Below are 16995 nucleotides of genomic sequence, written 5' to 3'. Positions count from 1 at the left end.
TCCCCACCAAGGAAAACATTTGCAAAAAAAACATGTTCCTGAAGAATTTTTATGTTAATCTGTAATACTGCGATTATCCACTAGATGACACTTACCCAATTTATGAAAAAAAAAATGAAGCCAACACGTTATTTAATTAATTTTAAACTCTGTGTATGTTTTGATAATCATTCTGAATCTGATCTCTAACAAAAGTCCTTCACAAAAATGCAATTCTTTCAAATTTTTGCTAAAAGATTTGAATTTTTAAAGAAAAATACCCATATTTAAGAGTTAAATGTAGATAGGATTAAAACGTTTTTTTTCCCATTTTGTTTGTTTGTTTGTTTATTGTTTGTTTGAAAGCAGAGGATCTGTTCTTTCATTTTATATATTTGTATGTTTATATATATATTTTTTAAAGGCATTTTGTAAAACTTTTGTGCAAATCACAAAAATTGCTGGCGGGCAACTTTTCAGAAAATGGCTGGCGGGGAATGAGTTAAAAATTCACGAGTGGGATTATTACTGGTGTGTTTTATGCCGTAGAATAAAATGTGAAAATCTCTCTCACTGTACGACATAGGGTCACCGTTGAAAAGCCACGGTCACAGAAACCGCCACGATTGTTTCACGATTGTAATCTTTCTGTTTGGAACAGCAACAAATTTTATGCCGTTTTTCCCAGGCTTTACGCACTGCAAAGTTTCCGAAGTGAAAATCGGGAGTATGTTCTCTAAATGATAATTTACCGAGCAAGTCTCCCGAAAATGCAATGATTGACACAGAGGTAACCATAGCAACGTTCTGCCGTGTCGTGCGTTTAGCATTTGTTGTTTTGACAAAATATTACAGCACTTTGTTCTTCGATTTTAATAAAACCTTGACATTTTATATTGCATGTGTTTGTGAGGCTGCTTCATAGAGTGCCGTCTTGCAGTGTTGACATGTCCACATCTTTTTGGGCTTAACTGTACCATGGTGCCACCTACTGTAACCATTTTTGTCCTTGGCTCATGAAGTTTTTTGACATTATTAAAGTAGTTAGATGTCCGTCACGATATTTTGGTCTTTTTAGATAAAGCATTTGGATTTATTTGGTTTGTTATGAGCTGTTTTTGTGCAATACTCATAAGAAAATGCTCCTACCTCTGTGATTTTCTGCACTCTGCATTCAAAAGACATTTTCCCTGTCTAGGTATTTATTTCTTCGGAAGAGAGACGTGTCCATGATACACATTTAAATACATCATCCACAACTAGTCGTTCAGTTTGGTCTGTACAACCGCAGACTTTCTGTTAATGCGGTTAGTACTACCTGCATTTTGCGCGAGTTAATTTCGGTAGTAAAATGCGGTTGTCACTCAAGTGTGTGTACAGAATTGGATTAAATCCTAAAATGTAAAGTGACAACCGAATTTAGCTGCAATCTGTACGGGGCCTCTGATAAAACATGACACATGGAGTTGAGGAAACCTCTGTTTAGATGATCTGAGGTTTATTCAGTTACTTAAATGTGTAAGATGAGACTTCAGAGTACCAGACTGTGATGTTTTCTCACCTCTTTCTGGAAGTTTCATGACATGTGGCTCAAACAGATGTCACAGACTACAATAAAGCGCCTTGTAAATATCATAGCTCATAAATACGATAGCATCTCTGTGGTACCAGCGCAGTTCATGTTGGGTTCATGGTAGTCCTACAGGTCTGGAGTAACCTGAGGTGATTTGGAGGACCAGAAACTGACAGTAAAGGAGTTGCATACAGTATATGATTGTTTGTCCTTAATTTATGTGTGTGTGTAACTGTTGTCTGATGTGCGTCTCCTCTGGATGATGGTTAAGTCACAGCAGTAGGGTCTCAGTTTCATGTGGTTTGTGGATTAATGCCAAACTTTGGATTCCCTCAGACCCCCCCCCCCCTTCAGATCTCATCTCTCCTTCATCTGACCTCTGAACACTTGGCTTCAGGCTTCAGTCTGTCTCTCTGTGTTTCCTCTTGGATCTGGCTGGGTGTCTTGTAAATGTGTCTGTAATAAACAGATGGTTAAAAGAATTGATCCTGAAGAGAAGTTTGCCATGGTTGTTGCAGCTCTTGTGAGGACATTCATAGACATAATGCAACATCTAATCTTCACCTCCAACTATCACTTACCCTACACCTAACCATAACCTAATTTTAACCATAAATCCAAGTCTTAACCCGAACATTCATGACCAGAAATGTAAAATGTCTTGCAGAAAAAAGACATCAGTCCTCACAAAGATACACACGCACGCACACACAAACTCCGCCTGGACTAAAGCCACCGCATATGGTAGTAGTAAGTCTCTCTCTCTCTTTCTCTCTCTCTCTCTCTCTCTCTCTCTCTCGTGGAGGTAATTCAGACATACTCACTGTACATGTGTCATATATCTACTGTAGCTTTCCAGTGCTCTAGCCAAACACACACACAAAGATCAGAGCGTGCAGTTAAGACATTTTAACACAAAACTGAAATATGAATGCAAAACAATATATTGTTTTTGACTGTGTACTGTATACAGTGTATGTAGTAAGCACCTTAAAGGAACCTGCCAACTTTTTCGGACTTGAGCTTATTCACCATATCCCCCAGAGCAGGGGTCTCCAAAGTGGTGCCAGCACAGAGTCTGTGAGATGCCCGCCAGAGCACATGCTATTAATAGTCTTAAATGTAACATTTATTTATTACATATTTTAATCTAGCTTGTCTTGTTTTATGAATGTTAACATTTTTAACGATACTAAAACATATCAACAAGTAAAATAAAATAAAATCAACAAGTAAACCAAAAAATTTTTTGAGTAGCCCTCCTGATTGTTTTATCCATTGTGGTAGCTCTTGCTCACCAAAAGGTTGGAGACCCCTGCCCCAGAGTTATATAAGTCCAACCGTGCATCCCATTACTCTACCTGACGCACTCACCACTAGCCTTAGCACAAAGACTGGAAATAAATGGCTCCATACTGCTCCTAATAAGTGACAAACAAAATAAAGGCAATATTTTCCTATTTATATCTTTTGATTTGTATAGTCACAGCGTGTACAAATAACAAGGTCATATGAGACACAGCCATCTACGAAAACACTTGGGAGGAGTGATTAGCACAGCACTTGCGCCAATGCTCTGTTCCTCACCCCGGGGCTTCTTAGGTGCTGCGAGAAAATCACTTCACCAACGTAGTAGTTCTTCACCTTCTGAGAATATAGTTCCCAGTATGTATACGGTTAAAAGATGGCTGTGTCTTATACACAACATTTAAATAGGAAAATTTTGGCGTTATTTTGTCACTTATAAGGAGCAGTATGCTAGCTGGAGCCATTTACTTTCAGTCTTTGTGCTAAGCTAGGCTAGCAGTGGGTACGTCAGCAGAGTTACGGGACGCACAGAGATGAGAAAGGTATATATGGACTTATCTAACTCTGGGGGATCCGGTGAATAAGCTGAACTCCCAAAAATTTGGCGTGTTCTTTTAATCTGGCAAACAGATTATTCATTAGTAACCTGCATGACGTTTGTGTGCATTATGTATCAATAGCCAATTAATGCTAAATTGTTACATGACCTCTTGCATCGCATGTTTACAGATTTACAATCATTTTGCAACTAATTTTATAAAATACCAGACACACAACTCACAACCAATGATTAAAATGTCCATTTATCATTAAATTCCAGTCGCTTAGATACAAGACACAAGATCACAAAATTGATCTGTTCAAAATGACACCGCCTATTTAAAAATCTGGTGTAATGTTCAGTTTAACCAAGCTCAAATGGTCCAAACACAGTCTCAGTTTACCACTTTTTATCACCCCCATACTTTACGCTCATTTCCTTAACCCAACTAAAAAAAATCTTTATGTGCATGCGTAAGGTGTAAAGTATGATTAGACACCTTCACATGTAACCAGTGGCGGTTCTAGACAAATTTCACTAGGGGGGCCGAGGAGGGGCCAGTGTTTTACAAGAGGGGCACATAAAAATGGCAAGAAATTATATTTAAAGATAATAGGGGTGGTTACAGGAATCAGTTTAAGACAGGACTAGGCCTTATAGTTTAATTAGGAAATATAACTAGTTTTGACAAACATGCCTTACTAAATACATTACTTGTGTGCATTTTGAAGCAAAACAAAGGGCACTGGTGTATTTTAAGATATGGCATTGCAAGTTGTTTTCAGTTTACGGGGAAACTGCCCTGTAAACGTTATTTTACTTTACAATCATATAAATATGTATTTAATACAAGAGTGAGTGCAGGTGCAAAAGGGGAGCTGGGCTCTTTTCTAAAGCCCCCCAACCGATAATCATGCGACCCTACTCAATAAACTTTATGAAATGCAAACTTTTATAAAGACAAACGTTTGTTTTAGTTTACATAAACACACATTGCTAGACAGTTAGGGACCACAATCTAATCAGTATTTAAAATAATATTTATTTTAAAATGTAAAAATTTTTATATGTAACATTTAATTAAATTCCTCCAATTGTATGCACGTATATGTAAGAGCATAATAACAGCGCTTTTTACAATGTGTAAACTTTAAAAAGTTAGCGAGATGTTGGTTTTACCGGTTGTTGATGAGTAACAGCTGTGAATGATCACAACGCGCCTCAGCAGCCACGTCACAGGAGAACAAGTGAACAGTGTCCCAATGTCAAGTCAGCTAGAGTCCTTACTAGTGCCCAAACCTGCATACACATTCTCAACATCGGGAGATTGGGAACAAATTCGCCGAGCATCACCCGCAGCCGGCTACAGTGATTGGGAGCGCCGCTCTAATTTGCCCGTATAGAACGTTGCGTCGCACTAGTTCCGCTTTTGGCGCTCGCGTGTAAAATCTAAATAAATGTATACTTTTTTATTTGGTCAGCACGGGGTGGCCACAGGGGTGGCCAGGGACATGTCTACAGAGGCACGGGCCACCCTTGGCCTCCGTGTAGAACCGCCACTGCATGTAACCCTACATCAGGTCATAGGTGACGCCTGCACAGCATCACAGCTGGACCGTGTCTAGCCTGGATTCATGGTGTTGGTCAGACATTGTTGATCACATGAGCATGTGTTGAGATGTTGCAACACAGCTCAGATAAGCAGTCATGAAGGTGTTTGTGTGTTATATTTATCTTGATACCCGGCTGATGCAGTAATACAGCATGTGCATGTAAAATTTAGGATCGCATTTAGTTTGCAGCTGGTTAAACATTATTTCTGGAGGTCAGTTGCTTTCACCAGATCTGCTGCACTTCGGCTGTCCACTGCTAAATTTACTGGGAGCTTTACACCTGTTAAAAAAATACAATTCAGCCCAACAGTTGTGGGAAATATGACACAGGCTGCTGACAGATCCTGGAAGCTTTTAAAGAGGAGTTTGCTGTATGCTGATCACTGGACGCTCCGAATCCTTAGACAGGTTTCTCAGAGAGAGGGAAAAGGAAATGTTTTTGCCAAAAATGAAACCTGTCATTATTTACTCTGTCCAAACCTGCATGCATTTCCATCTTCTGAGATGAGAAATGTTTGAGATTTTTTTCTGAGATTTAATTGCAGACATGGCACACTTGAGCACAATTTAAAACATTGTTGATAAATCTTTTGAAATATCATCTAGTTGAGTAAATACTGTGGTCCTGGAGAAATAATTATAGAGATATTAAAGAAATGTCATTGGTGAGATTTTCACTTGTGGGTGAACTGCTTTAACATCTCTGTCACGTCAAGGTCTGTAAAGTGTTGTGCTTTGATTAAAAGAGCCTGTCTGATGGTGTTAAACATGATCACACAGCACTTTGATTATCCCAGCAGGACAGAGCTCACACATATGTGTGTGTGTGTGTGTGTGTGTGTGTGTGTGTGTGTGTGTGTGTGTGTGTGTGTGTGTGTGTGTGTGTGTGTGTGGGTTGGTCTATGTGGTTTACGTGAATAGTGTATAATGTTTATTATGCCATAAAGGTGGTTTACGGGGACACAGAGAGTGTCCTCATAAACGGAAAAGCTAAAAAAACATACTAAATGATAGTTTTTCATAGATTAAAGACTGGCAACAGGTTTTTTTGTGACATTGGGGTTAGGGATTGGGGTAGGTAAGGGGAATAGAATATAACAGTTTGGACAGTATAAAATGCATTGCGTCTATGGAGATGTCCCTGTAAACCACATACACCAAGATGTATGTGTGTGTCTGTGTGTGTCAGATATTCTCACACTTACAGTAAAACCTGAGAGTGTGGGGAGCAGCCTATAGTCCCAATGAGGAAAACATTTAAAAACATCCTAAATAATGTTTTCATATGTAAAAAATGATGGTGGCCCACAGAGCTTAAAGCCCTTCAGAAAACACATGCAAATTACTCACAACACAGCCAAATACAGAAATGCTGCAAATACTTAAAACACAACTGAATGCAGAAACGCTGCAAATATTTGAAACGCAACCGAATGCAGAAATGTGCTGCAAATTCTCAAAACAAAACCAAATGCAGATATGCGCTGCAAATACTTGAAACCCAACCGGATGCAGAAACACTACAAATACTTGAAACCCAACGAAATGCAGAAAAACATTGCAAATAAGTGAAACCCAACTGAATGCAGAAATCATGCAAATACTTAAAACTCAACCGAATGCAGAAATGCACTGCAAATACCCGATACTCAATCGAATGCAGAAATGCGTTGCAAATACTCGAAACGCAACTGAATGCTGAAATGCACTGCATATACTCATTATGCAAATGACTGCAGAAATACGTTGCAAATACTCAAAAAGCAACTGAATACAGAAATGCGCTACAAATACTCAAAACGCAACCGAATGCAGAAATACGTTGCAAATACTCTACACGCAACTGAATGAAGAAATGCGCTGCAAATTCTCGAAATGCAATCGAATGATCTAATGCAGAAATGCGCTGCAAATACTCGAAACGCAACCGAATGCAGAAATGCGCTGTAAATACTCTAAATGCAACTGAATGCTGAAATGCGATGCAAATACTCGAAACGCAACCGAATGCAGAAATGCGTTGCAAATACTTAAAACACAACTGAATGCTGAAATGCACTGCATACACTCATTATGCAAATGACTTCAGAAATACGTTGCAAATACTCGAAAAGCAACTGAATACAGAAATGCGCTACAAATACTCAAAACGCAACCGAATACAGAAATGCGCTACAAATACTCAAAACGCAACCGAATGCAGAAATGCACTGCAAATACTTAAAACGCAACTGAATGCTGAAATGCGCTGCAAATACTCAAAGTTCCACCCGAATGGAGAAATGCGTTGCAAATACTCAAAACGCAACTGAATGCAAAAATGCGCTGCAAATACTCAAAGTGCAAATGAATGCAGAAATATGTTGCAAATACTCTATACACAACTGATTGCAGAAATGCTGCAAATACTCAAAACGCAACTGAATGCAGAAATGCGCTGCAAATACTCGAAATGCAACCGAATGCAGAAATGGGTTGCAAATACTCAAAACGCAACCAAATGCAGAAATGTGTTGCAAATACTCAAAACGCAACCAAATGCAGAAATGTGTGTGTGTTATCTGTAATCACACATTTTGTATTCCCTGAAACACACCAGATGGTTTTCATTGATGATCTTCAGATGGTCTGGTGTTACATTTAGGCTGATAAAGCAAATGTAAAAAGACTAAAACTCTGAGTGTCAGTAAATCTGATCATCTGGAATAAATTGAGCTCATGATTAACACTGTAAGAATTACATTTTTGTGTGCGTGCGTGTGTGTGCGCGTGCCAGAGCAGCAGTAATCCTGGACCTACTCTGGTTTCAGATTTGGTTTTGGTTTGGTTTCAGCGGCTCTTCTTTGTAATATTCATGTGAAGAAATTCATCGTCATGGATTCCCGGGAATGTTTTTTGGGGCGTTTGATTCCTCAGGGAAGTGTTTCATATTAAACTAGGTTATAGTCATTATTCAAGACCCTTGTTTATTTTTCCTTTAAGACGCCACAAACGTCTAAACTCATAGATCAGAAGCGATGTTCAAAGCCACATTTTTAATTATTAAGAAGCTGATCAGAAATATCTTTTGAAGAGTTTTGTGCTCATTCCTCATTTATTTTTGTGGGTTTTAGAGTTCAGTGTTAAATGTGGCTTTTGTGGGATGTTAACGCAGTCAAAAATGTTCCTCCCGAAAAACATCCAGACCATTTAATTTCCATTTAATTTTGTTGCATGTTTATGATGATTGTCGAGATTTGCACAGAATGCTTTATAAACTCACTGTTTAATACAGATATTCATATTGATGCATCTGTAGTCACAACACTGAGGTCAGATCGGTCTGTCTCCACCCGAGTATGCAGAGTATGAATGTCTTTCCATAGAAAAGCCCCGTCTCTCGTCTCGTCTCTTGAGCTGCATTCAACACAAGTGCCCACAAATATCTGAAATGACATTTCAATAATGCAACAGTCAATCTACACTGAAGAGCCTTTAAGCCTAAGTTTATTTTCTAAATGTTGCCTTGATGTTCAGACATCATCCATTTCAACAGTAGCAGTTCTTTTATCGGATAGTGATGTTTGTTTAATTTTTTTTTTATTCAGTTAGTATTTAATGTGACTGTGACAAGGTGCTTCACAATTCCATTTTATGTAAAATTACAGAAAAAAAATGTATTTTTGTGTTACGGAAAATTACTGTAATTTATTGTGCCCGTTATTTTACTGTTTTTTTCTGGCACCCCAGCTGCCAGAATTGTATCGTTTTTTAATTGAATTTTTTACAATGTTAATGTAAAATTACAGAAAAAAACAGTATTTTGTATTACAGAAAATGTCTAATTTATTTTGCCCGTTATTTTACGCAATTTTTTCGGCACCCCAGCTGCCGGAATTGTATCGTTTTTTTACAGTGAAATGTGTACATTTTAAGATGATCTATTTACAGAAATCCAATGTAACTATGTTTTCAGTGGTGTATAAAGACCTTACATAATGAACCGTTATGTTTTTATTACGTAAGAATGAGACGTTTTTATCTACATACACCGCAAGTCCCCTTACATGGATGTCGCCATTTTGCGTCGCCATGTAGCCCTAAATGGACAAACTGCTCCACAGAGCGCGTTTCATCACTATATTTTCTAGTACAACGATATGTTTGTCCTCTGGTGTCAACCATATAGCTTCACTAAGCATTTTGAAAGGGAAGGGTGAGCTGTGGACTTTGCCGTTGTTTGCAATTCGCAACCTTACCACTAGATGCTGCTAAAATCTACACCGTGCACCTTTAACCTCCAAAGAAACTTTCAAGCACCTTTATTTTTAAGAGTGTAATGTTAAACCACCTGTGATTAATACTTATCTTACACTATTGTGCTCAGACCAAACCATGTCTTGTTCAAACACTGAGCTTATAATAGATTCGCCTCTCTCTCTTTCCCAGGTTGGCCATCGTGAAGCAATCTGGGTGAGCTGGGGAATGTTCTCTGGAATGACAATTAAACAAAACAAAGATGAACTTACGCAGTGAACCAGGAGAAATGAGACAGAGAGAAGCTGCTAGGAGCCAAAACTGTACAGAGATTTGATTCAGTGTTAAAATACATGCAAAGAGCTCATCTACAGCTTATCATACCAGAGAGAGAGAGAAAGTATAAAATTATTTTATACCAGTGCCATATGTCCAAACCTTCCAATCTCTCTGATGAAGCCAATACGGAAGTGACTTAAACTGCAATTCATCGACTGGCCACTAGAGGCTGACTCCCAAAAGGAGTCAATCCCATAGACCTCCATGTTAATATCGCCAACTTTACAGTAGAAAATAATCTTTACAGCCTGGTACAAAAATTGTTATTGGTCTGTATAGCCAATGTTGCCCTTCATAACAACTGTGATGGGGGTGAATTTTTTTGCAACTCACCCGTTTAAATTATATTAATGCTGTGTTTAGACCAGCCGCAGTAGTGGCGGCAAACGCGGGGTGATTTCAATATTAAGTCAATGTAACGATGCATTGAAGCGCGTCTGGAGGTCTGCCTCATTCTCTCATTGACGCTCAATACCATAAAATAATGGGCACAATAAATGACAGAAATTTTCTGTAAAACAAAAATATTTTTTTTCGGTAATTTTACATTAAATGGCATTGTGAAGCACATTGTCACTGTCACATTATGAGGCGTTTAGCGCGGCGCGGTAGACGCGATTATGCCTCATTAGCGCATCTAGTTCGCACAAATTGAGTTTTTTTGCGGCAAACGCGTGAGTTGAAAAATGTGAACTTTGGCGGAAAAACGCGCAGCGTTAACCAATCAGGAGCTTGCTCCAGTAGGGACGTGATTACAGGACATGTGCGGAGTCGCAGAACCCCCTCCCATCTCGATGACTAGAATTTCACACGCGAATGAAGCGAGTAATTTTAAAGCGAGTAAACTTAAAATGTTCAAGGGGCAAATTAGACGCGGTAGACGCGAATTTGACGCCTCAAACACAGCTGGTGTGAACCCATGGTAAGACTGAAAGTTCTGCATAATTAAGGGCGTGGCCGCTTGAGTGACGGTTTAACAGCCACTGCTGTCACTAGAGTCGAGCTAGGGGGGCGTGGTTAAAGCAACCAGCCACCTCAGCATCCCCCACGTCCCGCCTCTTTACCCATGTTCAGATATCCGCAAGTGATGCTCGTTGACGCGTGGGCAAGATGGCGACGACAGAAAAATGATCTTCAGAAACCTATGGGTGATGTCACAGAAACTATGTCCATCTTTTTTTCCAAACCGAACATATTTGAAGGAAATTTAGCCAAGTATTAAAAATGCTAAAGTAATAACTTGAGTCTTTGTGAACACGAGTAGATGATGAACGCAGTGAGATTACATCAAATATTTATAACAAATCTGACAGAAATTTAAATTGCGCTCTTACTGCGGTCTCTTTAAATGCAGTCAGAAATATTGTCAAGAGTAACATGCAAATCACAGACAGCATAAGAGCAGTGTGTTTACACGAGACAGTGTCATGTGATGATAGCAGAGATTGTTTTGAAGGAATCTGATGATAGAAAGCAAATGCGCAGTAAACTGGTAGTGAATGATTTTCATGAAAGATATTTTAATTTTATTAGTGTCGTATTTCCATATTGTGGTTTTGTGTGCAGTCCTGGCGCTGAAATTCACCCAACGCTGCATATTTTTGCTGTTTTCTCTATGTGACACAGCAGTTCAGCGAGTCTCTGTTGACATGTACAGTGTCAGATTTGATTTAGGTGGTTTCCATATTGTGTTTTCTGACTACTAGTAGATTTTATTTTTTTTCTTGTTAATTTTAAACAGTTGTTCATCTTTTGTAACCCCAAAACCATCAAATTGGGTTGTTAAGTCTTTGTTTTAGTAAGTGTGTGTGATGTTTCTGTGTGTTGAATCTTAATGAGCGTCTTTTAATGCTCTTACGTGTTAGCTGTGTCCTGACGGAGGACGGCTTCTGTTTGGATCTTCTGTGTTCGTCTCTGAACAACCTGAGCTCATTAATCCTCTGTTCTGCTTCTGATGAGCTCTCGGTTGGACGTCTTTCTCTCCGCATTCATGCGTCTCTCCGTGGTGTGAGAATTGGCTTGTTGGGCATGTTGTTAAGAGTTCAAAGTGACGGATAAGAGATTAGACATTGTCCTTACTTTTTTATACTGATCTACAGCTGAGCCAGCGAACAGCTTTATCACAACGAGACCAGTCATGTGTGAGACTGAGCCGATGAGCAGCACACACAGAGACACACTCACAATTTTGGGGTGAATGTTAAAAGAAGAAGAGTGAGAGGAAGAGGAGTAAAAGCGGGCAGAGGAAGAGGACAAAGAAGAGGATGTCAGGATGGAGGCAGGATGTAGATTCATTTCATTACAGTACACCCTAAAAACATTATTGGGTCAAAATGGGAGAACCCAACCCATTGGGTTTTAATTGAACCTATGCTGTTGTTTTAACCCACGGTTGGGTCAAACGGAACAAACCCAGCTGTTGGGTTAAATTAACCCAGAAAATGTTTTGATTTGGCCCAACATGTTAAAAAACCCAGAAATAAGTTTAGTTACAACCCCAAAGGTTTGGGTTCGTCCATTTTTGACCCAACACTGGGTAACTGGATGTATTTCAAATGTACAGTAGTGAAATCTGGTTCCCGCTTGCATTTCTGTTTATAGTTAAAATATTTTGAATATGAATGGCAATTTATATACATTTAACCCCCCACCATCTTGCACACCACATTCTTAAACACTTGTCATGCTCAGCACTTGGCATCATGAAGAAGCCCAAAAAGTTTAGTTTCCATTTTTATATTTACTCATGTAGAGACTCATGGGATTTGTAGTCTTACTAATTTGTAGTCATACATCATGTGGTCACTACATTTCCTACCTTTGACACCATTACATACAGAATTTGTGCACCCTCTTTACCCATTTTAAGTTTTCCGCGAGTGATTTGTGGTGACATGCTGCCAAGATGGCCACGGCAGGCAACACCTATTTAAAGCTTCAAAAACGATCTTCACAAACCAATGGGTGACGTCACGGACATTACGTCCATATTTTTTTACAGTCTATGGTTATTATGCAAAAACAAAATTTTTAGAAGAGGTGAAATAGTTTTGAAAGTGTTTATAAAAAAGTGTGATGTTTTGCATGTTGTGTACATGTTTTGTGTAGAGTTTAGAAAAAAAAGAGTCATACTTAAAAAAATTGTGTCTTAGCAATAAAAAAAACTAAATACCAGTCTATCTATTATGCTGACTATATGTCTCATAGTCTCGGAAAAGGGACTTTCATCATCTTTTTATTTAGATACCAATAGACAATTATTTTTACAGGTAGTACTTTTCAGTAATACGTGCAAATGCATGTTTATATGCAATAAAGTAATCCATTTGTGTAAACACCTTAATTAATGCAATTGAGGTCTATTGGATGCAAATTTTGATCGTATTGAAAAGGGTGGTGTAGTCCGATCTGTGATCCAATCATCAGGAGAAAAGTATGCATGTAAACGCACAAATCTTCTTATTTTCTCAATCAGATGCAAAAATACCTTGTGCACATGCGCAGAATTGTGCTTGAGTTCATGTTTAATATTTAACTCTTATCGTATCACATGATTCTTGTCACAGAAACATGCAATAGCAAGGCAATGGCAACACGCATATTATTAAATTAGCGTTCATGTCTTTTATAACTTTTCATAAATGCCTTTTGAAAATTGTGTTTTCTTTGCCTATTTCTGAAACCGTCTTAAGAACAACTTTCTCCAACTCAACTATGACTTTGTACATTTATTCAGAGATAAAGATTGAACTCGACGAGAGATGCTGTGCGCTGTGTTGCCAAGTTCTCTGCTTTTTTGCGGATTTCAGATTTGGGCAACTTTTAAACTGTTTCAGGGAGTTGATGTTTTTCTGCAGGTTAAAGATAAAAGGATTTTGTTGGTCATTGAGATGCTTTTGGAATAGTTTTCAATGTCCATAGAGATGGTTTTGATACGCGAATCTGGCAACCCTGGCAGTACGCTTGCACAGATGTTTGGTTGGGTTTATATACATGTAAACAAACATTTTAATCAGATTGCAATATTTAGAGTACATATAAACTATACAGTCATAACCTGCAATCGGATTTAAATTCAGTCGGATTGCCAAAATTTTGTGACTCTTTTGATATCTATGTGGCATGTACTGCTCTGTATTTATAAAGCTGCTTTCCTATAGAAAGTCCTATAGAAAAAATATGAATTAAATTGAAATGAAAAAGTAGTTATTAATATTAACCATTTGAAGATACTAAATTAAGCACCATCACTTATAATTAAATTAATTCCAATCATTAAACTTATAGCAGCGGTTTCCCAGACAGGGATTAGACTAGTCCTAGACTAAAATAAATGTAAGAGCTGTCCAAACTGAAAACAACTTCACTGACATATCTTAAAATACATCAGTGCTCTTTGTTTTGTTGTTAAAACTAGTTATATTTCCTAATTAAACTAAGGCCTAGTCCTGGTTTAAGCTTATCTCTCGGTAAACCACCACATAAAGTGTTACAGAAAAGAAAGTTATTCTTGACCACACCCTTTAAAAACTTATATAACATGAAAGAGAGAGGGGGTATTTTTTATTGTTTGATGTTTCTCATTGATTCACGATAGCTCATGTTTCTCTCGTGTGTACGGCACATTTCACGCTGGTTAACATGAGCGTCTTAGTAAAATCTCAGTCTAATTTCCTTGCAGTTAAAGGCATGTTTACTTCATTACATGAGCTCATAAGAGGTGCTGTGTTTATAGTGTAAAGTCTTCAGTCGGCCATATGGAGCTCATAAACGTGGTGTGTAAAGAGATACGGTACACCTCCTGAAGCCACGGTGCTTTTTAAAGGCGTGTTGCTTCCAATCTGAGCCGAAATCTCTTGCCTGCCATCTGGGCTCTGTTACTCCAGCACATATCTGTCTAACACAGAATTACAATCACAGTCATGAAAACAGGTGTGTGTGTGTGTGTGTGTGTGTGTGTGTGTGTGTGTGTGCGTGCGTGCGCGTGCGTGCGTGCGTGTGTGTCCAATCATTCAAAAAACTTCATAAGAAAGAAGTTTTCTGCTTAATACCTCATGATTTTCTGCTAGGAGGAGAGAAACTTGTGTTTCAGAGCTCAATCTAACTCTAATGTCTGCTTTAAATGCTTTAAACATGAAGAGGCTGGCAACGGATTCACTGGAGTTTCTCTGGGGAGACACGCCGCCCTTGGCTTTACTTATTTAGAGGATCTGAAGAGTTTCTGTTCAGTGTTTTTACAGCAGATGGAAAAAAAGACATTCACATATCCTCCACGGGACACTTAAACAATCCTGTAGGAGTTTATCATCTGTTGGAGCTCGTGTTATCAAATCAGAGCTGCGCTCACTCCTTTAAAGTGCTGTTATCACTAAACACACAAAAACACACACACGTACACTCATACATCTACACACACACATGCACACAGATCCCAAAGAGAAGATGATGAGATGAGCATATACAGTCTGATTTTTGTTTTCAGTCTGAAATTCAATGTCAAGAAGATCTTAAAAAAACTTTGCTAAATGATCAACGGAAAGCATCAAATATAGACGCTTGAATATGTAGCTGCATCTCCATTACATATTTGCGCAAAACTTATATGATATTATTTAAATGTCGATAAAAAAAACTTTGTGAAATGACGCTGTTTCCACTAACCGATCACTTTCGCGATAAGTCATTACAAACATCACATCGACAGATGCTGGTAGTAGGGTTGCTTAACGATTAATCGCGATTAATCGTTAGCAGAATAAAAGTTTTTGTTTACATCATATATGTGTATGAACTGTGTATAATAACTTTGTATAAATAAATGTACACACATGCATGTATATGTTTTAGAAAGGTTTACATGTGTATATACATTTGTATATTTATGTATAATTTATATTATATATAAATATAAATACTTAATATATATAAAAAAAAATCTTAAAATTATACATGAATGTGTTCATATTTATAAATATACATATTTATTATACACAGTTTACACACATATGTGATGTAAACAAAAACTTTTATTCTGCTAACGATTAATCACGATTAATTGTTTAGCATCCCTAGTTGGTAGATTTATTAAATCATTATCATTCCCCGCCTGCCTTTTTTTTTTTTTGGAAAGTTGCCCGCCAGCAATTCTTGTGATTTTCACAAAATGCCTTCCATTAAATTTTTCTTCTGAAAATATAAAAACATAAAAATATATCAAATAAAAGAACAGACCCTCTGCTTTCAAACAAACAAAAACAAACATACAAAAGGGGAAAAAAACGTTTAATCCGATCTATATTTTTTCTCTGCTTATAAACTTTTAAATATGGGTATTTTTCATCAAAAATATTCTTTAGCAAAAAGCTGAAATAATTAAATTTTTATGAAGAAGTTTTTGTTAGAGAGCAGATTCAGAACAATACAGTGCTTAAAATGAGTAAATAGCGTTTTGGCTTCAGTTTTTTTCCATAAATTGGGTAAGCCATCTAGTGGATAATTGCAGTATTGCAGATTAACATAAAGATTCATCATGAACTCTTTTTTAATGCAAATGTTTCTCTTAATTGACGAGATAACTCATTAATGGTGGGGAAATAGTTAATATACCTGAATATGTTATATTGTGTTATGTAACAAATAAAGCTAAAGACAAAACTATTGGTATTTTAATAATCTATGTTTTTCCATTATTTTCGGGCATACAGTATAAACAGCAACTAAAATATTAAATTTTATATTCAAAGGTTTTTTTACCAAGCCCCTAAGGTGACATTGGAGTAAAAAAATCTAAAGTTTAGTTTCATGTGCTCACGCGAAACTAAACGCGATAGTTTCATGTGCGCACGCGGAACTAAACTTTATTTAATTTTTGCTCCATGTCCCCTTAGGGGCTCCTTAGTTTTTGGTTGCACCTTTTATTAAAAAAAATAGTTTTTGACAAATGTACATGCCGCATAAACTCGAATACACCTTATGCCTGTTTAGGAATTCTTGGACTTTCAAATCTTCCCATAACTCCTCTCTCTCTCTCTCTCTCTCTCTCTCATTTTACAGTACGTTTGCACTCACATAACACCATTTATCTCATTCACACCATGGTCTTTAATTCCTTTCCTCTCATCTAAAAACACAGACTTCCAGCTATTGTGGAAAGGGAAACAATAGCTGCTCCCAATCTTCCTTTTCTCCATGACATCTCTGATGTTGCTACTGAATGCCATAAGGTTTGTTTGACTTAATGTGGCACCGGAAGAACCAAAAGCTGTATGACGTCACGATACCGCAAGAGCAATTTGAGAAATCATACTGTAAAGTCTCATTTCTGATCACTCTCACGATACTTTGATGTTATCTGCCATCTTGCAGCACGGCATTAAGTCAAACACACCTACATGTCTAAACTTTTA

This window comes from Paramisgurnus dabryanus, chromosome 16 (assembly GCF_030506205.2).
Source record: "Paramisgurnus dabryanus chromosome 16, PD_genome_1.1, whole genome shotgun sequence".
In the NCBI taxonomy this organism is placed as follows: domain Eukaryota; kingdom Metazoa; phylum Chordata; class Actinopteri; order Cypriniformes; family Cobitidae; genus Paramisgurnus; species Paramisgurnus dabryanus.
This window is presented reverse-complemented; position numbering follows the sequence as displayed.